A 27,499-nucleotide genomic window follows, 5' to 3' on the forward strand; every position below is an offset into this window, starting at 1 on the left:
TTTTATTTTTCATTCCTAATTTGCCGAGATTTATTTCATTCGACTTATTTATTTGTATTCTTTCCATAAGCTCTTTGGCGGTAATATGAGAGGGTTCATTTTTTTCATTCGTTTTTTCTGAGAACATCCCAACTCTTGGGAATTTATCACCTTTTAGCGAAACTGAGGCATTAGTATTGTCGTTTTCGTTTAGGCAGAATCGTGTCGGATTACGTAGTGAGGTTTGGTAACTTCCCTCCTCGTAACCGATGGAGCTGGAAAATGCTCGAGAAGTGCGGGAACTTCCATCGGCAATTCCAGAATTAACTTTTGAAGTGATTCGACAATTTTCACCTCCAAGGAACTCAAAATTTTTTAAATTTTCGGACGAGGTTTGGTAACTTCCCTCTCCGAGGATTTTGGGATGGGAGGATATCTCAGAAGAGGTTTGGTAACTTCCCTCTTGCTGAGTATCGAAATTAAGATTTCTCCTTTTGTTTCCTCTCATTTTAATTTCATTTTTATTTTTGACCTTTAAATTTTTATTAATTTTATCTCTATTTATGGAAATTTTAATTTCTTTATTATTTATATTTCCGTCCTCTTTTGTCTTTGCATTCTCTATTTCATTCTCATTTTTATTTTCATTTTTATTTTCGTTAACAATTTCAATATTCATAATCTCGTCTTCCTCTCTACTTATTTCATTTTCGTTTAACAATTCTTTTTTATGGTCAATATGTTTGGTCTCTCTTGGAAAGGAATTCGGGTGTGAAGTTGTTAATTCTTCGTGATAATCTAATGTCTTTATTCTGATTTCACACAGGTCGACCATCTCATTCAGAGGTCTAAGATTTATGGTCGGCACCCTGACTTCTACTTCTTCATCCCGCGTGTTTATGATATTTAAGTATGCTTTCCCCGAGACATTTTCCACGATCGTGTCTCCTAGATAGATTCCGTAAGTTATCTTCAATTTCGGTACATATCCAATTTTGACATTAGGGTTGCCAACTCTTACATAAAATAACGATTCTGATCTGGGTGATACTACTATAGTTTCTGGTGACAGAAAAGGTACTTGGATACCGGATACATCTATACATTCTTGTGCATAATCAATTTTCGATGATGTTTGTTTAAAGAAATCGTTGCCTAATATACCAGCTTGCGGTATCGGAAAGTCGTCGGGTACTATGTGGAAATTTACTGAGGTGTCGAAAAGGCTTAGCGTAGTTTCGCCAAGAGTAAAGACTGGATAATCGTTTATTCCGTTTAATTTTAGAATGTTACAATAATTAATGCGTACTCCCTCAGGTATAAAATTTTTCTTAATTATATTAGGTCCGGAACCGGTGTCTAACATAAGAGTTATGTGAGAGACTGTTTTTTGTATTTCTACCTGAACGGTCGGCACGCGACTGTGTTTATCGAGGTTTACCGCTACTGAGCGAGCGTTCGCAGCGTTTTTTATTGAGGCGCCGAAGATGTCGACGGGCGTGGAATCCGTTCGGTCCCCTGTTGCACGCCCGGCTTCGAGGGGCCGTTGAAGTTTACCGAATCTTTTGCCATTCTTCGATTATTACTTGCGATGCGCAATTCACAGTTTTCGAGGAGATGCCCTTGCGTTTTGCAATATCGGCAAAATGGTGTATTATTATTGCTTGTAGTTCGATCCATTCTGGATCTGCAATCCCTAGCGGTGTGCCCTGCGTTATTACAATTTTGGCAAATAATTCTTGCTTTATTTTCTGTCGTGCGCAATTCGTTTTGCTTTTTCCAGCAGTTATTAGCTGAGTGTCCCTGTCTATCGCACCACTGGCAAATCAAGAGAGGCTTGTTTTGATTAGTACTACGGCATGACTTCGCGTTATGACCGGTTTTAGAGCACAATTGACAGACAATCGTATTTTCTCGTATCACGTTAACAGTTCGCCGTAATTGCGGGTCGCGCATTCGACATTTACTAGCATCGTGACCACGTTTTTTGCAAATCTGACATATTAGTATTTCGTAATTCTGCTGTGAATTTTGAATGAATTTCCTACAATTACTGGCTAAATGTCTGTCTTTATAACAAATTTGGCAAGTTTCGCGTTGTAAGTTAATATTTTGCATTTTTGCGATATTACCACGCCGTAAATCTGACATCGCGCGTAATTCTCTTTCTATGCGTATCGCGTCGGTTGCTTTAACATCCATCTGTGAATTTCTTAATATTCTCTGTTCGATCTCCGGTTTTAACCCCTTGATAAAGCATTTACACATGTCCCTTTCTAATGAATCTTTAATATTCTGTTCGGGAAGAGAAGGTCCCGAACTTCGATATGCTTCGAGTATTTGCTTCCCCAAAATTTTTACTCTATTCGCGTATGTTATTACATCTTCGTCGTTCCCTTGATAGACACATCCCAATTCCCCTTGTAGTTGATAGACATTTTTCGAAGGACCGTAAATTTGTTTTAAATATTTAGTGATTTGAGTGACATTGTTAAAGTCTTGATCCTGAATAGTTCGACGTGCCTCTCCGATTATACGCGTTCTAATGATTTTAGCAAATTGAGGCTCAGCCTCATCGGGAAGCATAGATTTCGCCTCCTCGCAACCCTCGATAAAATAATTCAATGGAATATTTTGGAATATTTTGTCCATCGAAGTATGGAATGGCGTCGACGGCGTATTTTAGCGTAGCGAAAGGATTATTTTGTGCCATTTTTAAAGATTCTAGGTTTTTTGCCTTTTCGTCGAGATTATCAGAATTATTACTAGTTGATGACGTTTCGCGTGTGGAAATGTTAGATTCAAACGTTTCGCAAACAGTTTCGAATCGCTCCTCCGCTATCGAAGTGTCCTCCAGAGAAAAAGTGACGTGTTTGGAAGCGAGGAATTTAGATGGAGTGGATGTGTGTACTGTTTTCGACGCGCCTGGCTTGGGTTTACCGCCACACTCTAAACCGAGTTTATAAAGTTCATCTACTTCGGACTTATTCGAACTTGACCTCGTACTCATTCCCGCTAAAGATCGCACTTTTTATATCCCGGACAAGCCCCCAAAATTTCTAGCTCTGTTACGTCCGTGTTCTGAACGAAAGATAATATCTCTCGTCAGGAGGAGGAGAACTCGGGTGGACGCACGGAACCTCTCCTTTTCTCGCGGAACGACGTCGTGATGCCGATCCGCGAGTCGAACGCGCGTTAAGGGGGCAGGGATCGGGTTAGCGTCGGCGACGTTATTACCCTTGCCTGCGCCCGCGCTATCGGTGGTCCGTTTTAGGTCAGAGAACCGAATCTCTTTGACCAGAGATGGACCTAGTGCGATCCTCAGGGAGCCGGGAACGGCGCGGGGTCAAGTTTAGGAGAGAAAAAAAAGTTTAGACCGAATTTTGATCAATTAATTTAATAATAAATAATAAAAACGAGTTACAATTTTCTGTTCGTGTACATAAAAAAAAAGGTTGAGGTATTGGTTACAAAGAGAAGTCTTATACATAAAAAATATATAAAAAAAATAACCGCGGGCAAGAAAAATCTGGACTTATATTCCCAATTGTTCTAATAGGGGCAAAAAGTTGGTGATCGCGAGCATGTCTATGGGATCGGGTTGCAGGTGTGGAGGAGGATTAGGGTGCGCGGTGCGGAATGCCTTGACTGGGACGAGGTAGGGAAGAGGATCACGGGAAATATACATAGGGACGGTATCGGTTATTTCGTGTTTGGAGATTTGGTCCCAAAATTGCTTGTCGGGTTTAAATTTTCGTGAGATGAAGAAGGTGCCAGGAGGTGGATGGGTGGGAGAGCGAGGAAATTGACGGACGAGGTAAAAAAACTTCTCCACGTCGAAATTTTCCGGAGTACATTGGTTCTCGAATTCGGCCGCGGAGCGGAGGGCGGAGGCGTATTGATGCAGCGAGATGTTGGCTAGTCCCGGCTCTACTTCAATTAATCGCTCCGCGAGTTCTTCGGCGTGGCAGGTTTCGCGACGAATCCGCTTATTCGCTTTCTCTCGACGGTGTCGCAATGCCCGTTTCGTTCGTCCGTTCCGAATGGCATTTGTTTGGTTCACTATATAAATGAGAGTCAGATAAGAGAGAAATTGAGGAATCGAAATAAGGCAGCTTCACCGAATCAATCGGCGGCTTGCCCGGTTGGAATGTTGTGGAATCGGGGGAGGCAGCTTCACCGAGTTAATCGGCGGCTTGCCAATTTGGAATGTTGGGGTGTTTCTAAGATAAATAAGTAGAGAGAAATAAGTAAATAAGAGGTCGCGAACCAAACTGCCAGTTACCGCGGGGAAAAAATGATAAACTTGGACTTACTTTTGTTGTAGCGGCCGGTGGTGATGGTCGGGGAATGCAATAGCCCAGCCTGGATCGTTGAATTGCTCGAAAATAATAAAGTCGCGCACAGATTCTGACTGTAATAATTTCGGATGGTGCCGACCACGAATGTCGCGATGAAGCAGGAAGAAGAGAGCGATCCGCTCCAAGTCGCGGTTTTTAAAGGGTTCCGGAGGGGTGGGAATATCTGAGGGCGTGATGGATTTCCGTGTTGGCTTGTCAAATGATAGTTTAGGAAAATTGTGAATATAGAGGAAGGAGGGGAGCGGTGTTCTGTGAATTGTGGTCGTGTTTCCATTTCCAGATTTCCCAGCGAATGATAGAATTAGTTTTTAGATAGATAGAATTATTAATAAAAATTCTCCCGCTAGTTCACACTCTCAATCGCTCATTGGTGTGCCCGCCAACGGCCACTAATCAGTTCTTCTTGACTGGTGCTTTTTGTGTTTCCCCACCAATGTGGGGAGTGTCATCCCCGAACGATCCAACGCGTTTCCTATCCGTTAGGGATTTGCTTTTGTAAATATTAATTTTTATTGGTGAGTCATAAACCTGTCGGCGCCGACGAGCCGGTTTACCAAGTGTTTTTTTTGATAGTGAGACATATCTCGAGAGAAAGATTGTTTATTTAGAGTTTTTTTTTTGATTGATCGGGTTGATTTTTGTTTGATCGTTCGAAGTGCTCCGTTTATGGATTAGCAGCCGTTAAATTTTTCCTTCCCGAAAGAGAAGAATTCGTGAAGTCCCCCGGACGTAACAAAAAAATATATAATGTCATTTTTTTTTTGATGAAATAAAGTTTCAATAACGGCTTTCTTCGATAAAATTTTGTGAAAATTTTCTTTTCCAATCAAAAACGATAACTGCTAAAAAAATTTTTTGTGATTAATACGAAAAGATTAATTTCTGTGGTCAAAAGTAGCAAAATGATAAAAGTTATACGCATCGATAAGGATCGATTTCCACGATCGATTCGACCTTTAGTACATAAAAGTGCCTAAAGAGGGGAGCTGTGGCGTGTCTGTGCGCGTATTGTTGTAGTCGAAAAATAATAACTTTGTAAGATGGAAAGAAAATTTAAATAAGAGTTGATGTTACCATTGGAAAACGAAATCAATAACTATCCTGTACAGTCGATCGAGCCGGATTTGTCGAGAAATCCGTGAAATTGGATTTGGCTGAGAATTCAAGACATCCTCTTGTGTAAGCACGATAAGGTATCTATCATTGCAGTTCGCTTTGTCAGCCATTAATCACAATGAGTGTTGAGGAGATTCGTACTCGAAGAGGTTATATCAAGACAAAGCTTATATTATAAAATTTGTTGACGATCAAGAACAAAAAGATCACTCCAGCGTGCGAGGATTTATCAGTGCGCCTTGAGAAATTATTATAGATGCAATTGAAAACGAGTTTTAACGAGTTATAACAGAAAGATTAATTGAGTCACGCATTGTCATTAGAAGGCACAGCAGAACAGGAGAAATTTGAAAATCGATATTACGAAGTCAAGACTGTGTTGATTCGATCAGCCTGTGTTGGTGTGACCAGCTTAAATCTGCAAGCAGCAGACAATGTAAACGAGAAAGCGTTCCAAGCATCGACATGCCGAGTGCACTGGAACGATTGCTCGAGCAGCAAGTGAAATTGTTGCGTCAGTTTTCCATGCATCGATCAGACGAACAGCAATCCATTGCAAACATCAAATCTCGTGTGAGGCATCAGTCATAAAGCCTTCCCACTCTCGACTCAAGATCGAAGAATGGAAACAATTTTCTGCTTCATTCAAGATATTGAGATATTGATTCACGACAGTGAGTTACCAAAGATACAAAAGCATCAATATATTTAATCCGTGCGCTCTCAGGCAGCGCAGCAAAGACCATCGAAGTAATAAAGATCTCAGAGCAAAATTACAATGTTGTTTGGAACCTTCTGAAGGATCGTTTTGACAACGATAAGACACTTCGCAGACGTCACATTCAATGATTGTTCGAGATGCCACGAATGGAGAAAGAATCTTCAGCTGCAATTCGAAATCTTGATCACACAGAAACATTTGAGTCTTGAGAAACATGAAATTGCTGACCGATGCGTGAGACGATTTATTGATATTCATTACACGATGAAAAACAAGCTGTCACTGACAAGATGTCACTGGAAGGAATTCATTGAAGACAGAACAAGGAGACAGTCTCAATCAATATGATGATGAACTTTCTTCAACGGAGACATCAATTACTCGACAGAATGACATCGACTAATGTTCATGTCAAGGAACCAAACTCTTAGCTCAAGGCAAAGTCAGACAATGTCATTGAGACATCATCGAAGAATCGAAAAATCAGTTAAAGCAGCAAATCGATTATACTTGTTACGACTTCCAACACAAGCGAGAGGTACTATGGGTGCAATGGCCCGCATTTCATCTATTTTTACGAAAAATTTCTGAAGCTGAACACTGACGACAGAACAGCGGAGGTCAGACGACTGAAACTGAGCAATTGTTTGAGAAATGTCCATTTCGTCAAGTTGTGTCGAGCGAGTTCCTGCAGAGAGTGTGCAGATCGACACACTGTGCTACAGACCAGTTCAAAAGGAATTGCAGTCGAACAGAGATGCAATAGCGAGCAAAGTCAATCAAGTAAGCAGTACATCTGTCGGTTCAGCGGTCTATCATGCCTTTAAATTGGCAGATACTAAGTATATTTTAATGTTAATTGCGATTGTAAATATGATTCACGCAAATGTTTCACTTCAACAATTGCGTGTTTTATTTGATAGTGCAAGCAACGCAAATTTCAAATCAGCATGCAATCAAATAGAAGCAAAACTTATCGAATTTAACGAGTCAGTTTCTGGTCTGAATGACATGTCATGCAAAATCAATAACATTTGTCAGATTATCATTAACTCTTGCGTATCAAGTTATCAGCTAATGACTTAATGTCTAGTTGTACTCAAAATAATAAGGAAATTGCCTAATGTTGCCGTTAACACTAAATAATTAGCAATCTCAAACACAATAAAACTAGTTGAGCTGCAATTCTCAGAACTTCGTCAGATTGATGTGTTGCTAGGTGAAGATTTCTTCTTTCAATTACTAGATCAAGGGAAACTGAACTCGAATTTGCCAACCTTACAAAATACCAAACTAGGATGGATCGATGTCAGGAATATGTCAAGAATTAATATGACTCGGGCGACGAATCCACCAATGACTATCGCTCTAATTTGTTGTTTTAGGAGAAACAATCTGTAAACAATCAATTGACAAGATTTTAGGAAATTAAGGAGTGCAAAGAGAATCTCCAAAGTTATCGATTAAAGAGAAAGCTTATGAGAGTATCTATTCCAAAAAACCGTCTCGCGGGATTAGTGTGGCAGATTCGTCATTCGACTTTTGTTTCGTGAACAAATGACTACTCGGTAAATCAAGAGAAATGGCTGGAAGACGATTGATTTATCTTGAGCGCAAATGAACGAATTCTGCGAATTATATGTCACATTCATGAAGGAGTATGTTGATCTGAGTCACATGACTGCCGTAACGAATCGTCAAGCAATCAGCTCATTTGTCTATTTGCCACACCACAGCGTGTTACAAAAATCTTAAGGTAAAACAAAATTGCGAATTATGTTCGACGCATCCGCGAAAACGAGCTCGAGTTATTGAATGACACTCTAATAGTAGGTGCAACATTACAGGACGATCTTTTCGACATTTTTTTAAGATTTCGACTACATCCTACCGTCATGACTGCCGACATACAAAAAATGTATGTAGGTAAATTAAAGTAGACAAAGAGGATCGACATTTTCAAAGAACTTTGTAGCACTTCTCACCCGACGAACAGATTCAAGAATATCAATTAAACACGATAGATTATGAGCAACCATGTGCATCTTTTCTTGCGATGTGATATATTCGTCAATTAGCGATTCAAGAATCAGAGCACTACAAACAGGCTTCGCGCATCTAGCTTCGCGTCTTGTATGTTGACGATGTCCTCACGGGAATTGAGAGCTTGCGTGAAGCCAAGGAACTGATAGAACAACTCCAGAGTTTGCTGAGACAAAGCCAATTCTGTTTACATAAGTGGACGTTTAATCAGTCTGGATTGGCTTCCTACGTCAATGAACAAATCAGCGGAAGCGCTTGTAATTGCGAACGAGGGCAGGGCAAAAAAACTCTAGATCTCAAATGGGAACCAATGAGCGATATTTTTCAGTTTAGCATGCAAATAATCAGTCGAGTGAAAAGAGAGAAATATTGTCAGCTATATCTAAATTGTTCAATCTGCTTGGAATAATAAATCCAATCATTGTGTGAAAATTAATTATGCAGGAGATTTGGCGGCCAATATTGGATGGGATGACGAGCTCTCAGACTGAATCAAGATCTCATGGGACAAACCTTCAAGACCCTCGAGAACTTCAGCACCACACGAGTCCCGAGATGTGTAACAAGCCGCTTTTCTCACACTCTTATAAGTCTACATGCGTTTTGCAATTCTTCACAACGAGCGTATGCATGCGTCTATATTCAAACTGAAAGCGATGCGAACAATCTTCACTCTGCGTTGTTATGCACTAAATCGCGAGTGGCATCCGTCAAAAGACTCACAATGGAATATTATATATAACGGTTCGTCCTCGTCGGGCGGTGTCGTGCGAATTCGGGTGCGCGGACGTGCTTGTTGGTTGCCGGGTTCGAAAATTAATGAGATTATTTGACTCGAATGTTGGTACAAAGATATATTTATTCAATTTGGATACATAGCGGTGTTGATTCGCCCAACTCGCTTGTTAGCAGGTGTTATGTTCTGTTCGACACGTGACTTTCGGTGCACGTGGAGTATGCGAGGTGTACTCGGAGTGCGCAATGCGTGCGGAGCGAGAGATTGGTTCGTGACGGGGCCTACTGATCGCATAGGCGCGTGATTAGTTGAGCGGTGTTTCGTCGGTAACGCTTGCAGTGCATGCCGCGTTATTCGGTCTTGTCGCATGATCGATGCGCGTTCGAATGCCAGGAGTGAGAATGCTGGCTCCTGTGAATCTTATACGAGAGACAAGTATACTTGTCGGAGACTGAGAATACTCCGTCCCGTGTGTTCGTGTAATGGCAAGAGTAGTGAGACCGAGATTGCTCCGTCTCGGAGTGGAAAGATAGAAGGAACGAGTGATAAGTATGCTTGTCGAGGACTGAGAATGCTCCGTCCCGGTTTGCTCGTGTCGTTAGCAAGGAAGCGCTGAGACTGAGAATGCTCTGTCTCGGAGAAGCGAGAACCAAGTATGCTTGACGGGGACTGAGAATATTTCGTCGCGGTTTTCTCACTTTAGCAGATGGATGATACCTGGTGTCGAGTATGCTCGGCGGAGATCAGGAATGCCTGATCTCGGTCGGAAATGGTCGGAAACAGGTCGGAGGATCGGATCGGTCCTTTTATCCAGAGTCGGTCAGGTTTATATACTCGTCGTGTATGTTATTTTTAAGTTACAAAAATAACACGTGTCGTCGGCGGTGTTTGACACGCACGTGACGAGTGCGTGCCTGTTGCGCGCGCAACGGTCGATGTGTTCGATATCATGGGTACGCGTGACGGTATGTTCGGTAGCGGGCGCGGATCCCGGTCGCACTTATGATTAGAACGATACGCGAGAGGCATATCATTACAATATATACATAAATATTTTGTATAATATATAAAAATTATATAAATTTGTAATTCTTATTTTAAATTTTTTATTGGCTTTGTTTAAATTTTTATTATTGATTTATTTATTATTTATTATTTATTTAACTAATAAATTGTAAATAGTGATCGCGTAATCACTTTTTATTTTTTCCTCATTTTGATTTCGCGTGAATTTCTTCATGATTCATAATTCGCAGCGCGGTCATGTATTTATATCATTTACATAAATTGTAAAAACATGAAATTATAATGTCTTATCATTTTAGATTATCTCAATTAACTAATCGGCCAATTCTTGAAATTGATTAATCGTCTTTGTCGTTAGATTCGTTGATCAATGCCATTAATCAATAGAATAATAAAATTATTAAGTTAATCGATGATGATGGAAATTATTTTAAGAAAAACTAAATTTAAATGTTTCATTAAAAGCTTATTTCTTATATATAATTTTTAATTAAATTTTTATAATAATAAAATATTTAAATTGATAATTGTAATCTATTATATTATTAAAATATATTTTAATATTAAAATTTAATAAAATATTTATATATATAAATATTTTGTATGAGAAACTAAGAATTGGTTGCGCAGATATGTAGAAAAATTGCGGGAGAATTGCAGAAAAGTTGCTAAGAAAGTGCGGATTAGTTGCGGAGATGCGAAAAGATTACAGGAGATTTGCATAATGATTGCGGAGATATGCAGAAAGATTGCGAAAAAGTTGTTGAGAAACTGCGAAATGATTGCAGAAATATGCGGAAGGTTGCAGAAGAGAAAAAGATTATGAGAAATGGAAAGATTATGAGAGAATTGTGAAATGGTTATGAAGATGTGCGGAAAAGTTGCGGAAGAGTTGCGGAATAGTTGCGGAATGATTGCAGAGATACACGAAAGAGATACAAAGATATGCGGAAAGATTGTGAAAGAATTGCAGAATAGTTGTCGAGAGGTTGCTGGTTGCTGATGAACTGTTGAATATATATATAATCATTAATAATTATTTACGACTAACAATTATTTACTATTTGATTTATTAAAATTGTTATACCTGTTTTTCTTTGAATATTCATACCTTTAAACATACAGTATATATTATAATACTAATTTATTTATTTATTGGATACTCTATATATATGCATGTTTATTAAAGATTTTTATTAACTATCTTGATATCGATTAAAAATCCCTTTTATTATTTTCCCCACAGGAAATATATATTGTGAAAAATATCACCTTAGTCAGGAACCGGGATCGCCTCTCCGGGCAGGCATCTTATCCGGCCTCCGTAGTCTAATGGATGGAAATAAATTTTTAATTTTAATTTTAATTTTTTTTAATTTTTAATTTTATTGACAAAAAGATTGGCGAAAGCAATCAATTATAACTTCATTTCAAAAGTTTGTTTTAAAAAAATAATTTCTTATATTCATTTTAAATAAATACATAATTTTTAAAACAAGATATTTGTTTTTTTAAACAATTTTTGTTAAATCTATTTTTGTGAGGGCTATATTACTATCCTTATTCCTCAAAAAGGAATAAGGATAGTAATTTTTTTTACATGAAATATTTTTTATTTAATTGTCAGAATGTAAAAAAAAGTCTTTTGCCTTACAGACTCCTTACAACAATTTCTCAACAGGAGAAAAGAAAAATTTTTCATTGACAAAGCGTATATTTTTCTCATTTTCTTGATAATATCGTGTCGCTAATCTCACATTTATTCTTTTTCAAAACTGAGCTCGATACCAAATTATTTCTCAAATAAAAATAAGTGTATTTTTCCGAGTATCACAATTCTTGCAGAATAGAAAAATTTTTTCGCAATAAACATTTCCCGTATGAGGAAAGAGGATAATCGATATATTTAATTATTAATTTAAAGGAGAAATTTAACTCTGAGCGATCGAGTCTGTTAAAAAAAATAACGGCAAATGGAATGGTTAATGATATAAGCTGTTATCTTAAATTTATATAGATAATTTATATACATAAATTTAAAAAAAATTATTAGGCGCCTAAGGTCCTGCATTTACAATCTAAATTTTTTATTCATTTCCTAGAAAAAACTATAAATTGAAAAAAGAGAAAATCGAATCTTTATTAATCGAAATATTTTCGAGTTATAATTTTATTTCTTTATTTATTTCAAAATTCTTCTATATCCCAGGATAGAAATAGGATTAACATAAGAAGAAAGCTTTATAACTTGATATTTCTGAAAGATAAAGCTTTTATAACTTCAGATATATAACAAAAGAAACTTTGTATTAACTACTTCTTTTCATTTCTATACTAAAACTGAGTGTTACAAATAACAGTAGCAACACGCGAATCTCAATGCTAACAATACTTCTTAAGAATATAACAGTTGTACAATAACAGCTAAAGATTATTGAAGTTAAAAGAAAATATTCTTATCTAAATCTTATATTTATATTGTTCCCTATCAAATAAACATTTTTAAATAAGTATCAACAAACATGAGTTTTAACATTTTTATGAAAAAAAATATTCTTTTGTGATTATCATCTTTCCTAATAAATGAAAATATTTAATTAGGAATACCCTTGAAATTAATTGTGAGAAGTAGACATAACTAATAATTAATAGGACATTACAAACATTATAAATAATTTAAATGTACTTGAAATATCTGTGTGCGTGCGTGCGTGCGTGCGTGCGTGCGTGCGTGCGTGCGTGCGTGCGTGCGTGCGTGCGTGCGTGCGTGTGTGTGTGTGTGTGTGTGTGTGTGTGTGTGTGATGTATGACTTGATATATATATATAATTAGTATATATATATGTTTATATATGTATATATCAAGTCTTCTAAAATTATTTCTTCAAAAAAAGTACACGCCAAATATATGCATCCTCGTTATACAAAAAAAGATTTACAATAAAAGAGTAGTCGAAAGGATAAAATGCCTGCTCGGTAAGCAGGAAATCCAAGTTCGATTCCTGGCTGAGGTGATATTTTTCGCAAAAATAATTGTGGATTTTTACGACTGGTTCGTGGTCGGGCCTCGTCGTGGCACACGTCTTCCCTTCTTATCCTCTTTTTATAAAACTAAGATCACCAAGTATAATTATAAAAATAATAAATTGGATGATCTGTTGATATATTTGATTATCTAAAACTAGTATCAATTTATTATGATCAATAAAATCTATTGTAATACAGTTATTGTAGTTGTGTATACAAGAGATTCCATTATTAATAACACATCTCTCGTAGGCAGATAGAGTAAATTATATTAAATTATATTAAACAGAAAAGTTTTGTATCACTTTGCAATTTTCGTAACAATTAATAAAAATATTAATTTATAAAGATCCTTGAAAAAGCGTATAGTTGAGTAGAGAGTCTAGCGTTACGCACATTAATGATTAATAGACAGCAAGATGTTTAGAGATGTAACAAATAATATTCGCTTATAGTGCACCTTCAAACAACTCTAACGCGCTCCTACCATGAGCACGCGAGATAACGCTAGATTATTTATTATATCGTGTCGAGAGAATTCATACTTCGCGCTCTGATGCGATCATCGGGACTAGTAATGCGCGACAACGCCATCTTCGTACTGTTTTTTAATCTTTCTTCAGAGTTCTTTGTCTTTTCGTGCGCATATGGAAGTCTTCATCTCTCTTACATCTTCTGTATCAGTTAAATAAATACTTAATTCAAATCGATCTACCGTGTTCTGTATCGTCCTTACGTATCACGTAACGCGGCAACATTTATTCACATGGATGCTCGATAATTCACGGATATTTATAAATTAATATCTCATTAATTATTTCGAAATTCACAAAATGACACAAAACTTTTTTGCTTAATGTAATTCATTCTATCTGCTCACGAGAAGTAATACAATTATGCCTTGTGAATATAGAATGTCATATAAATAGCCATATCATTTTGTTTTGTAAGCTAGAGGAAATAGATCCAACAAATATAATATCAAATTAAATGATTCCATTTGGATTCTGTTGCGAGTATAGTGATTATTTATAAAAATTATCTATGTTAAAAAACAAAGAGATATAACTTTTTCACGATAATACAGATAATAAAAGTTACAGGATTGAGAAGTAACGCATTACTTATAACATTACAATTATTTTCTTTAATAATGGATTAATAATGGCATTACTTTTTCGTAACAATAATGTAATTATATTTTTTTCAGTAATGAATTTAACAATTTATTACTTTTATTGTATCTTTTTATATTTCGAACTTATTTATGATAATTTTCAATATATTTATATATTCCATATTCAGTCCTTAATTGATATTCAAAGCCCGTTATTATATTTAAAATTGTCTTAAGAGTAGTTTTAAGATAAATCAATCACAGAACTGTATTAACCTAAAAACAGATTTTATAAATATCGACTTTTAAAAATTTGTAAACATAAAATTGAAGATACAAACGAAAGATAAATTTGTGGATGTGTAAATGTATGAATATATGTATGAGCTTTTAAAAACGATCTTCTTATTTGCATTTTGAATATTTTAAAATCATTTTTTTGAAATTTTTTTATAATTTTGCGAATTTACGATAAGAAATTTTATTATTTAACAAAAAAATATATTACAGAAGTTTTTTTATTTATTTAATCTGATCTTGTTTTAGTGTTAAAAGGAAATAAATTTTTTTTTAAGTAACGAGTTAACAATAACGTTTAACAATAACGAGTTATTTTTCGGTAACTAATAACAGTACATTAGTTACATTTTTAATTTGATAACGTAATGGTAACATTTAAGTTTTTCAGTTACTTTTAAAAAGTAACTTTCTCAATTCTGAAAAGTTGTAACATTTTTCCTAATAAATATAATGATATTATATTTATGTTATATAACAATATATAAAAGTAATTTTACAAATTATATAAGTTTTATTAATTTACAGTGTCGTAAGACAAGTATTACAAGTATTTTTTCATTTTTGGCCTTGTCAATATGATCAACTTCCAATTTTTGCATTAACAATTGACGTATAATACGTTGTTATGATGATCAAATTATATGAAAAGACTTCTATTATTATGTGATTTTTATAATAATAGTTAATAAGAAAATGAATAATAAAATACTGACCTACTGGCAAATACAAATTCAAATACAATAGTAAAATACAAGCAAGATACGATCATTTAGCTTTATTTCGTATTTGTAATTGCAAAGAGAAAAATATTTAAAAATGGTATTCGCATGTTCTATCATTTGTACATCACAGTTCTAAACATTTTATCATATTCTTAACAATCGTAAACATGCATAATGTTGAACAATTATATCTCTCCACCTTACACTTGCCATAGATCAGACAGATACGCGTTTATTTGATAATTTTTAGTTATTAATTTCTCGTAAATTATTATAAAAATTGTAAAATGTTAGAAAACCTTTTATTTAGTTTAGTTATAAATCTAAACATTGAGTTAATAGTTATAAAACATTTTATACAGGATGGACCATTTAAAGTGTGATGAATTTTTATCTCAGAAACAAAGTAATACAGAACAAAAGCATTTAGAACAAAAGTTATTTGGTTTCAAGGGAGACATACAATAATATTTTTAATTTGTCATTTCAATGGATGTTTTCAAGATTATTTGAAGGTCAACTTTAATTTCTTAAATGGAAACCTGTTATTTTTATCACGCAATATTATTTTATGTAGAAAAAGAAGTAACTTTTATAGTGGACGTGACGGGATTTGATCTCTTTTGTTTTGATTTTATTTTGTTTTTTGTTTTATTTTTTTTTGTTTTTTTTTCCTTGTTTTTTTTTAAGTATTTAAAGAAGATACTCAAAGTGATGTCTGGCTGGCTTATTAAGAGATATAATCCGGAGAATAATTAAAGCAATATCGGAAGTATTAACAAGAATAAATCTGCAAAACAAAATCAAACTTGAAAACTAAGTTTCAGTGCCCATATGAGGCGGACTTATTTAACGAATGGCAAGCCAGCCAGACATCACTTTGAGTATCTTCTTTAAATACTCTAAAAAACAACAACAAAAAAACAAGAAAACAAAAAAAACAAAACAAAACAAAAAGGACCCGTCAAACCCCGTTACGTCCACGTCGTTGAACCTGGGTAACGTTAACAATAGTGATATATCATTTTGTTAAATATCTTCGAAAATAAGATCCGAATAAAAAAGTATTCTTCTCTATTTTACAAAAGATGCTTCCTTTTCTACGCAAAATAATATCGCGTGATAAAAATAATAGGTTTACAGAAATCAAAGTTCAAATAATCTTGAAAACGTCCATGAAATGACAAATTAAAAATATTATCGTATGTCTCTCTTGAAACCAAATAACTTTTGTCTAAACGTTTTTATTCTGTGCTTTGTTTCTGAGATAAAAAATTCGTCACGCTTTAAATGGTCCACCCTATATATAGGATTTTGAAAAGTTTTGAAACGATCGAATATCTCGAAAACAAAATATTTTTGAGAAAAATGTTTAAAAAAAAATTGCAAGGTTCAAAAAGATCTATTTACTGATCTTATCAGTTTAACCTTGGGTGGCGTTGATAAAGTCATATAGAGGTCAACTTTGTTTTTTTAAATTTTTTTTTACATATTCTTGTAGTTGCCTCGAGAACTCTTCAAAATATTATAATATAGTATTTTTTTAACAAGTATTTTCTGAATTACGAGGTTTGAATTTGATATGCAATTTGACATAAAATATAATATATCTCGTAAACTCATTTTTTGGCGACTTTATCTTAATACTTTTATACACAGAATAATGAGATGAATCAATTGATATAAAAAAAAAATACATAGTTGTGTAAAAGCTTAAAAGGAAGGGATTCGGCCCTGTTTTGTTTTTGAAGATTGTTGTCATTAATGCAAATGGGACAATGTATATTGTGAGAACAAAAGTGGCGGATGCTATTTGCGCAATTGATAAATAAAATTTTAGTTTAAAATTTAGAGTGAGTCATAGAAAGGCTACTCCTCACAATTGTTTCTCAAAACAAAAGATATGTCGTTGCATATTGCAAATCACCGTTTCGTTTTTTTTATTTTAATAGTAACTCTGTATTCTCTTGATACCAATTGATTTTCTTATTATTCTATGCATAAAAGTATTGAAATATAGTTGCCAAAAAATGAATAATTTACGAGATATTTTATACTTTATGCCAAATTGAAGATCAAATTCAAGCCTCATAATTCAGAAAATAGTCACTAAAAAAATACTTTATTACACTTTAAGATAATCTTTATATTGGGTTGTCGGAAAAGTCAACGTATTTTTTCTATGTTTTTCAAAGGTCATTTATTTATATAAAGAACAAAGATCAATCAATGATATATTGCCCGTTTTGTTCGATAACTTTTTGCCATCTTTTAGTGAGTTTCATAATTCCTTGTTCATAGAAGGACCTGTCTTTATTATATAAAAACTGAATAAAGTGCTGATTTACAGTCTCATCTGAATTAAACGTTATATCATGCAAGAAGTTTTGAAGAGAGCGAAACAAGTGGAAATCTGACGGCGCAAGGTCAGGCGAGTATGATGGGTGTGGTAACACATCCCATCCGAGCTCCAATAATTTTTGACAGTGATCAAACTTGTGTGTGATCTCGCGTTGTCGTGATGGAATACAACTCCTTTACGATTAACAAGCTCTGGACGTTTCTGGATGATGGATTCGTTCAAACTGTCCAATTGCCAACAGTATATTCGAATTGATTGTTTGATTCCTTGGGAGGAGCTCGAAAAACATGACACCTTTAAAATCCCATCACACTGAGAGCATAACCTTCCTTTGATTAATGTTTGCTTTTGATAAGGCGAATCATCACGTCGGGACCAAGACCGTTTGCACATCATATTGTTATAAACAATCCATTTCTCATCATCAGTTATCAATCACTTCAAAAAAGGATCGTTTTCCTCACGTTTAATGAGCATATGTTTATACGTGCCGTCAAATGAATTTCTTTGAGTTCATGAGGAAAAAAACCAAATATCGAGCTTGCTTACGTATCCCAGCTTCTTCAGGTGGTCGTGAACGCTTGAATGATAGATGTTCAATGTTTCTGCAATCTCTCGTGTCGTGTAACGTGAATTTGACTCGACCAATACTTTTATTTTGTCGTCATCAACTTCGGTAGGCCTCCCTGACCGAGGAGCATCATTGAGGTCAAAATCACCAAGCACGGAATTTCGTGAACCATCGTTAGCACTGATATTCTTGTAGAGCATTGTCACCGTAAATTTTACATAACTTTTTACAAGTTTGACGCGCGTTCTTCCCTTTACGAAAGTAAAATAGTAATGTATGGCGAAAATGCATAGTTTTTCTTCCATTTTCAACTTGTTATAAAATCTCCAAAACTCAACCAAATCACTCAATTTTTTTTTTAGAATGAAGCTAGAACTGTCATCTGTCAAATGACATAGCAATAACATAGATGCGAATGTACTTCCAAAAATGAACTAGCGCCATCTGTTACAAAAATACGTCACGACTTTTCCGACAACCCAATGGATCTTTTAAACTTTACAACTTTCTGAAACGTTTTTCTCAAAAATGCTTTGTTTTCGAAATATTCGATATCCGTTTTCAGAATTTTTCATAAATCCTGTACAATACACGCGCGCGCGTGCACAGATGCACACACGCACACACAACAAGCATAGAGTATTCGATAATAACTGTCGCTTCTTGTCGAAGATTAGAGCGGAGATTTTAAAAATCCTATATGATTTAAAAATTTTCGCAGTAATTAAAAAGTTACATATTAATTTGTATAAATACGTGACTGTACAGATGAATAAGCATTTGCGCGTAAAAATAACTCAACATTACGTTCATAGTTGCTAGATGTGTGGCAAGATATTTGGAGATATGATATAAGTGATAGAGAGAACATCTGTTTATAATGCATCTATAAAAAAACTGTTATAAAATTATACTTATAAGGCGAACATCAGGTGACTGGTCGAGGTATTTTGATGCGCTTTATTCAGGCTGTTCTTGAGCGAAAAAAAAATGATACGTGTCCGGCCGTTCTTGCCAATGGCCCATAGTTTCGGAGAAATTGATTTTTAAAAAATAAGTTTAGTCGGCCGATATATGGGCGGGACGCTTTATATATTTAATCATCACGCTATTGAGCAAGAGCAGCGGTAGCACAGGCGGTAAGGCTTTGTACGACGTAGATCGTGTGTTCAAATCCTGTCGCGTATATATTTTTTTTTTTATTAAAAATTAGTTCGTATTTGTAATTATTTATTATTTGTAATTATTTTGTTACTGTAGATGTTTCAAAAAATTATTTATTTAATTGTATTTGTATATTTTTTGTAAATAAAGTTTTTAGATAGTTATTGTAATAATTTGAAAAATCTCTATAAAGAAATATTAATATCTTTAAGTTTAATTTTAATTTAATGTTATTAATTTTAATTACTTTTTGATTGTAATAAAATTTCATAAATTTACAAATAAATAATTAAATACTCCTCTATGAAATAATTACTATTACCATCATTGTCATCATCGTTGTTATTCATATGGACGCATAAATAAGAATGTAATAAAGACCGTTAATTTCTGATGAAATTGATGATTAGGAATAAAAGTGGAAAGTTCCAAGTTTTCTGAAAAAGCAAGAATTATTGGAAAAAAAATTGCGAAATATGTGACAGAAATAATCCGTGATTTCCATTTCGAAGAAGAAGAAAAATTACTTTTGACGGATGAATGCATTCCACTAGAGGATATTGACTAATTCTAATTCTAATATTTCATTCACCAGTTCATTATATAGATAATTAGTGTATTATTACCCAAAAGAATAATTTCTGATTTGATATTTATTTGTAATGTATTACAAATTATTATACAAACTATTAATTTTGATAAATGAATAGATTACAGTTATTTGTTAAAAAAAAAGTTAAAATTAAAAATTAATTTCGTTTTTCAATAATTAATGAAATATATATTTTATATTAATTATATTATTGATTCCACTACTGTATTATATTTGCGAGTGATTATTGAATATATGTACAAACACCTTGAGAATTATTTCACCAATTATGTAATTTTAATAAATTACAGTAATTGATATTTATAAAATAATTAAATTATTTTCTATTATTTTTTATTCACAATCTGAAGTGCACGAAATAAGTTCTTCGAGTTCTTCACAAAAGTCATTGAATGTTACCATCTTTTCTAATGAGGAATCCGACGATTCATATGAAATACCAGAAAAGTTAAAGAAAAATTATATACCAATTGATCAGAAGATTAAAATATTAAATTTGGTCAAAGAACATTCAAAATGGACTCTAAAATCAATTCACCGACATGGAGATACATGTCTGAAACGCATGAATGATTTAAATTTATGGAAAGCTGAAATCGAAAAAGGTGGAGGTATAATGGAAAAATTTGATATAATTAATAAGTGGACTTTTGACCGTTTCTGCGAAGCAAGAAAAAAAAAACAATTCGTAACAACAAGAACATTACAACAATAGGCTTCAGCTGCAGCGGTGCAATATCGCTCTCAACATTTTAACTTTACCGCATCACAATCGTAGGTGGATAGATTTAAAAAGGAACATAGCATTCGACAGCGTAAAGTCACGTTATATTAAATCTGAAAGAACAATGGATGTTTTAACAATATTAAAAGAAGCCGAAAAATTCCAGAAGAGGATTGCAAAAATAATAACAAAATTTGATCATCATTCTGTAATCAATATTGACTAAACTGGATGCGAATACAGGTTTAATGTGCAGAGAACTTTGTCTGTGAAAGCAGAAAAATCAACGGAAATTTTTCTTGGAGATTTTAATAAGGTTACTCACAGCTATACCACCCACTATGCAATAACAGCTGCAGGAGAACTTCTTCCAAAAGTTTTTCTCTGTATACAGGAAGTACAAGGTAATTTTGGACCACGTGTTCACACTGCAGTGCAAACATTAATGAAAGTGTATGGAAATGTTTTTGTGACTGCCTCCAAATCGGATAAATTGACGAAGAATTTATTCAATACCTTCGTGCACGAAATCATCAAACCTTACTGTAAAGACAATAATTTTTTGTTAATTTTGGATTCCTGGGGTGGGCAGACATATACTGGTCATTTTAATATTGCTTTCACCGATGACGACGGTAATTGTTCATCTACGATAGAAGTGATTCCTCCTCACTACACTCCATACTGTCAACCATGCGATATTTATTTTTTTTGCCAAGTAAAAAATTTTATTAAAAAAATTCAAAATTCCCAAGAAATTTTACAAGAACGTAAAGAACTATCGACGCGAGAAGATGCCATCAAAATCCATTCGATAATTCATCATCAATTGTCATCTTCAATTTTCGCATCAATGATAAAAGATGCGGTTTTCATCAAAATTGATCCATGAAAAAGAATATTTTTATAATGTTAATCAAATCTGCTTTCCTCAAGATATTAGAAAAAGTAATTGTGTCTGCAGCAAAATTTCATTTATTAGGTGTTCACGATGTAATAAATATTTATGTTTTTTTTTGTTTCTACGATCTGTATCATTCCGCACAATGTTCATCTACAAACACATAACTTTTTCTTTTATTCATAATAATAAATCGATTAATATTAATCAAAATTAAAAAGACTATAAACGTATTGACACATACGTGACTTATTTATTCCTAATCAATTTCATCAGAAATTATAACAGTCTTTATTACATTCCTATTTATGCGTCCATATGAACATATAACAACGATGATGACAATGATGGTAATAATAATTATTTCATATAGGAGTATTTAATTAGTTATTTGTAAATTTATAAAATTTTATTACAATCAAAAAGTAACTAAAATTAATAACATTAAATTAAAATTAAACTTATAAAAATATTAATATTTCTTTATAGAAATTTTTCAAATTATTACAATAATTATCTAAAAACTTTATTTACAAAAAATATACAGATATAATTAAATAAATAATTTTTTGAAACATCTACAGTAACAAAATAATTACAAATAATAAATAATTACAAATACGAACTAATTTTTAATAAAAAAAAAATATATACGCGACAGGATTTGAACACACAATCTACGTCGTACAAAGCCTTACCGCCTGTGCTATCGCTGCTCTTGCTCAATAGCGTGATGATTAAATATATAAAGCGTCCCGCCCATATATCGGCCGACTAAACTTATTTTTTAAAAATCAATTTCTCCGAAACTATGGGCCATTGGCAAGAACGGCCGGACACGTATCATTTTTTTTTCGCTCAAGAACAGCCTGAATAAAGCGCATCAAAATACCCTGACCTGGTGTTCCCCTTGTTAGCAATTATTAGTTAGAAGAGAGCAAAAAGAGAGAAAGAGAGGAGGGGGGAGTGGAATTGGTTTATGTCAAAATTATTTTTTTAGAAAAAACATAAAAAAATTGTTAAGTAGACGCAGTAGACGCTTTTTTGTAGAAAAAAGCTGCAACTTCTAATCGTTAATAAAATCTAATTATTTTATGTATGTGCCCGTATATGAGTGTACCTTCATATTATAATTATATGTATGTGATATTATATATATAAAATTATATATGTAAAATTTGTACGCGCGCGTGCATGCGTGATGTGTTTCATCGAAATATTCTCATCATGTTTTTTTATTCACTTCACAGAAATCTTATTTATGTGTTTATTATCTTATTATGTCTTAAATGTCATACTACTATCTCAACGTTGCCGACACTCATAATATTAATTTTATGTTAATTTAACAGTAAGTTGTATTATTTTTTTAAATTATTTTAATAATTTTACGTTTTAAATTTGTTAAATTTGTATCTAGACACAACAGACAAAAATTCCACATTTTTTATTATGCATACGTAAATAATTTAAATGAAAACTTACCAACTTCTCTTGCCGATCTCTCTTCCATGACTGACATAGTTGCGTCCTTACATGTTATTAATTCATAATTAGTTCATCCCGATTAACTTGATATGTAATTATCTGTAAAATAAAATCACATTCATAAGTAAACATAAAACAATATCGAATAAACTATCATTTTTTCATTTAATATAGGTTATAAACGTATAAATAAATAAAAATTATCTTGAGTAGAAATATTATATTATAGCTTATTCATATTATAAACGTGTCTCTAACAAGAATATCTTATCAGCACAGAAACAAAATTTATTGCTGCTTCACTTCCATAAATACTGATAACATTATCGATAGCCTTGTAGGACAAAACAATCGCATGATAAACATCGCATGATAAACGAACTAGAAATATCGCATGATAAACGATCTAGAATAACAAAATAAAGATCTGAAGTTAATTATTTCAAATAAGCATAACACGCATAATGATAGTAAAAATATTATATTCAGAGATAATTTTTATACGCGGATATACAAACCGATGTAATGGTATCGATTAATCATCGTCGATCTGAATCACTAGTAGATTGTCATCCATCAAGTAAGAGTGTTTAATTCTGACCATCATATTGCAACAATATCCATCAATGTCATCGGCTGGTTAGATTGACATTGATAAGAGAACTCAACAAAACGCGATAAAATTTATTTTAGACTATTTAACGTTTAGCACATATTTTTTGAGAAAAATATAAGCATTTCCAAAAAAATATTCCACGCAAAAGTTATAAGATTTCAAGTGTGTGTGTGTGTGTGTGTGTGTGTGTGTGTGTGTGTGTGTGTGTGTGTGTGCGTGTGCACGCGTTCGTGCGTGTGTGTATGATTACGATGTGATTCATTCGCCATTATTAAATCTTTTTATAGTCGTAATTCTTTAAAACGAAATTATATATTTTTCATTATGTAATATATATATATATATATCTTTTTATGATCGTAATTCTTTAAAACGAAATTATACATTTTTCATTATATAATATATATTACATAACAAAAAATGTATAATTTTGTTTTAAAGAATTACGGCCATAAAAAGTTTTATAATTGCTAGGTAACTATATATAGTTACCTAGCAATTATAAATCAAATCATAAATACATATGTAGATACAGTAAGATGTATAAACCATACATAATTGTTGTAATATATTATGGTCATTTTTTATATCATGTATACATAATTTATACATAATTTCGATACCTTGCAGTTTAGGATGACATTCTTCTTTTCATGTATATCTATTACTTTTATATTACATAGTGCATATGTTATAATATATAAAGTATCCTTATATTTCTTATTTTTCCATTTCTTATATTTTTATTTCTTATAATTTGAACTGAATTTTTGTTTCAATTAATTGTAATTTTGTAATACAATTAATTTAATTTTGTATTATATTGTTGTATATTGTTACTTATTACTTTTATATTATATAGTGTATATGTAATAACATATAAAATCCTCATGGTCATTTTTTTATACTTTTATTTCTTATAATTTGAACTTTAGTTCAAATTATATGTTATTTTATATGTTATTACAGAATTTATTCTATTTCAATAAATTATAAGTTTTGTAATACAGTTAATTCAATTTTGTAATTAATTTAATTCTGAATTATAGTTTAAGATTGACAAGTACAACAATCATACAAATACGAATTACTATTTTATATAATTTTAATCGAGTCTCTGAATATATCTGTTATCTAAGTTGACAGAGAATTAAAATGTTATTTTAAGAGAAAATTTAGTTCTTAAAAGATTAAATTTAAGTTTACGATTTTTTATTAATATTTTTTCTTCATGTTTAAGTATCTTCAATCGTTAATTAATAATTTCTCAAATTATTTTATTATCTATTTTTATTAACCTTTGTAACTACAATATTAGATTCTCCGAGATTTCGAATGATAAAAAAATTGATCAATTTTATCGTTAATTGAAACTATTGAAACTACTGAATTGAAACTATTGAGCATCAAATATAAAGTTACCATATTAATTTACGTAAGTTTCTATTTTTAAAACGTGCTTATAATGATAATAGCGCGTTATTTATGTCATCCTATTTTTTATTTTATGTATAATGAATGATAATGTTAAAATGAGACGAAATAACGCGCTAACATCGTTATATATGCAAAAATGTACGTTGTTAATTTAAAAGAGAGAGAAGGTAAGATTAAAGTATTATTATTTTTTTAAGTTAATTTATTTTTTAATTTATTTTTTATTTTTAATTATTTTTTAATTTATTTATTTTTTAATTTATTTTTTTTAATTAAATTAATTTATACACGTAATAATTATAGGATATTGCTAAGATCGAGATTAAATTTTGATACCTACTATTAGATACTTGAACATTATGATAGATAAGTTCTCTAAAAAGAAATCAATAACGGACTTTACTTCCTTAAAGAATTTAGAGGCAAAATTTTAATAAGTTAATTCTTGGAACAAAGAATGTCCAAAATGACACATTTAATGAACAAAACAAATCAGTGAGTATTGAGTAATTTTTCATTATGATTGATATCTATACTTAGATTCATAGAAAAAATGTAGGCAAGAACCAATCATAAAAAAATCACCAATCTGCTTTGTTTGAATGTATGTACCCATTGAATGCTCAAACATTGTGTCTGTAATTTATGTTTGTATTTGTTTTCTTTAAGTATATGAGACTCAAAAATAAATAAATAAAGTATAAAAATTATCATTTTACAAACTAAATATTAAATGTAAAAAGTAAAAAGAATTAAAAATTATTATAAAATATATTTTTTAATCTGATTAATTTGAATATTAAACTTTTTTTACTGCTATATTTTTATTATTTCATTATTTTGAAAATGATATTAATATTTTGTGATCTATATATTTGATTTAAGTATAATTCACAATCTTAAAGAAAAAAACTATTAATAAGTCAAAGTAAATTGTTTCCTGAATACGGTCAAATAGATTGTTTCTAATTCCACATGATTGGTTAAATCTAAAAGTAGAAAACCTGCTCGTTAAACAAGCTGACTTGAATATGTTCAGATTATAAACATATTCATATGTTAATATTCTGTTTGATCTCTAAATAAGTAAACGTCAATATAAAAATATTATAAGCGTAATTATATTGAATAAATATTGAATAAATATATAATTATAGAAAATAATATATACAGCTTTTAAAGAATACAAGGTATATGTATATACATGAAATAAATACCTTTATTTCGCAACATATTTTTATTCATAGAATATTAATACACTCTAAGATAGTCTAAAATTGATCAAATAATTTTATTCTGGATAAAAAAATTTAAAAGAAGAAACTAATTATATAAGATTAGATTACTGTTCAACTAGGTAAGTTTTCTATTATAATGAATTTTATTACACATGATAAGCTTGCTAATAAATACATAATTACCATATTGTTGTAATAAAATATTTATCAAAATATTTTAACATAAGATAATCGAAATTCATAAAAATTAATAATGTTTTGATATCGAGAATTGGTATAAATCAATTGGTATAACAAACATGTCATTTTGTCTTTTCAAGGAAAGTAGAAAAGTTTATAGTGAAAGTTAATAAATTTTATCATTGTTATAGGCATAGAAATGAATTAAATATGAATCCTTTTATTTATTATTTATAATATGAATATAATATTAATATAATATTAATAAAAGCTATTGTTAAAGCATTGAGCGCTTTTTTTTATAAAATGTAAAAGAAGACAATTCTACTTTTTTCAAAAGAAGACAATTTCCTGTGAAATTAGCATTTATTATACAATGAATATTAATAAATCACGTTTTTAAAAGAATTGCAGTAGATCTTCGTAAAGATATTTTTAATCACGGACAATTGTACATTGCATTATCACGAATACGTTCTTGGGATTCATTGAAAGTTTGGATAATAATAATTTGGGTAATAATAATTTGTTTAATTAAGTAAAAAATTATGTTTACAAAAAAGTAATTAATAATAAAAAGAAGGACATAGAGAAAGACATATTGGTAATGATGATAGTAGTGGTGATAGTGATAATGACGATAGTGATAATAATGATGATGATGATGACAATGATGATGAGAAAATGAAGATAAGGAGAAAAGAGATGGGAAAAAAGGAAGGAACCGTAGAGGAAGAGAAAAAAGAAGGAAAAGGGGAAAAGGAATGACTGAGAGGAAGAAAGTGAGAGCGAGGAAGATAGATAAAAGAAGAAGGATGAAAGAGAGGAACGAAAAGAAAAATTGCCGTTATTGTTGTTTTCCGCGCTGCTGTTTGGCTGGTCGATGCTGGCGGTCGAGATCGCGATAATTTCACGGTGATGATAATCAATGACAGCTCATGTCATAACGAGTTAGATTGTGTATGAGATTATGAGTATAATTTATATAAACGTTTTTGAATGATCATTTGATTAAAAAAGAAAGAATCGTCTGGAAAAGGTGAAATGTCTTAATTAGA

At 32.1% G+C, this 27,499-nt stretch overlaps 1 long non-coding RNA gene and 1 pseudogene across 1 annotated transcript in view; one reads left to right on the forward strand and one right to left on the reverse strand.

Moving 5' to 3' along the window:
- Window positions 1-27,499, reverse strand: part of LOC148935694 (uncharacterized) — a 175,958-nt gene that overhangs the window by 81,679 nt on the left and 66,780 nt on the right. Inside the window, exon 2 of the long non-coding RNA XR_016140116.1 lies at window positions 22,968-23,069. This is a non-coding gene — a long non-coding RNA (uncharacterized LOC148935694). The remainder of the gene's footprint in view (window positions 1-22,967; window positions 23,070-27,499) is intronic.
- Window positions 20,141-22,016, forward strand: LOC148935697 (uncharacterized; annotated as a pseudogene).

The sequence above is a fragment of the Pogonomyrmex barbatus genome, unplaced genomic scaffold (assembly GCF_055798465.1).
Source record: "Pogonomyrmex barbatus isolate J1 unplaced genomic scaffold, ASM5579846v1 scaffold4, whole genome shotgun sequence".
In the NCBI taxonomy this organism is placed as follows: Eukaryota; Metazoa; Arthropoda; class Insecta; order Hymenoptera; family Formicidae; genus Pogonomyrmex; species Pogonomyrmex barbatus.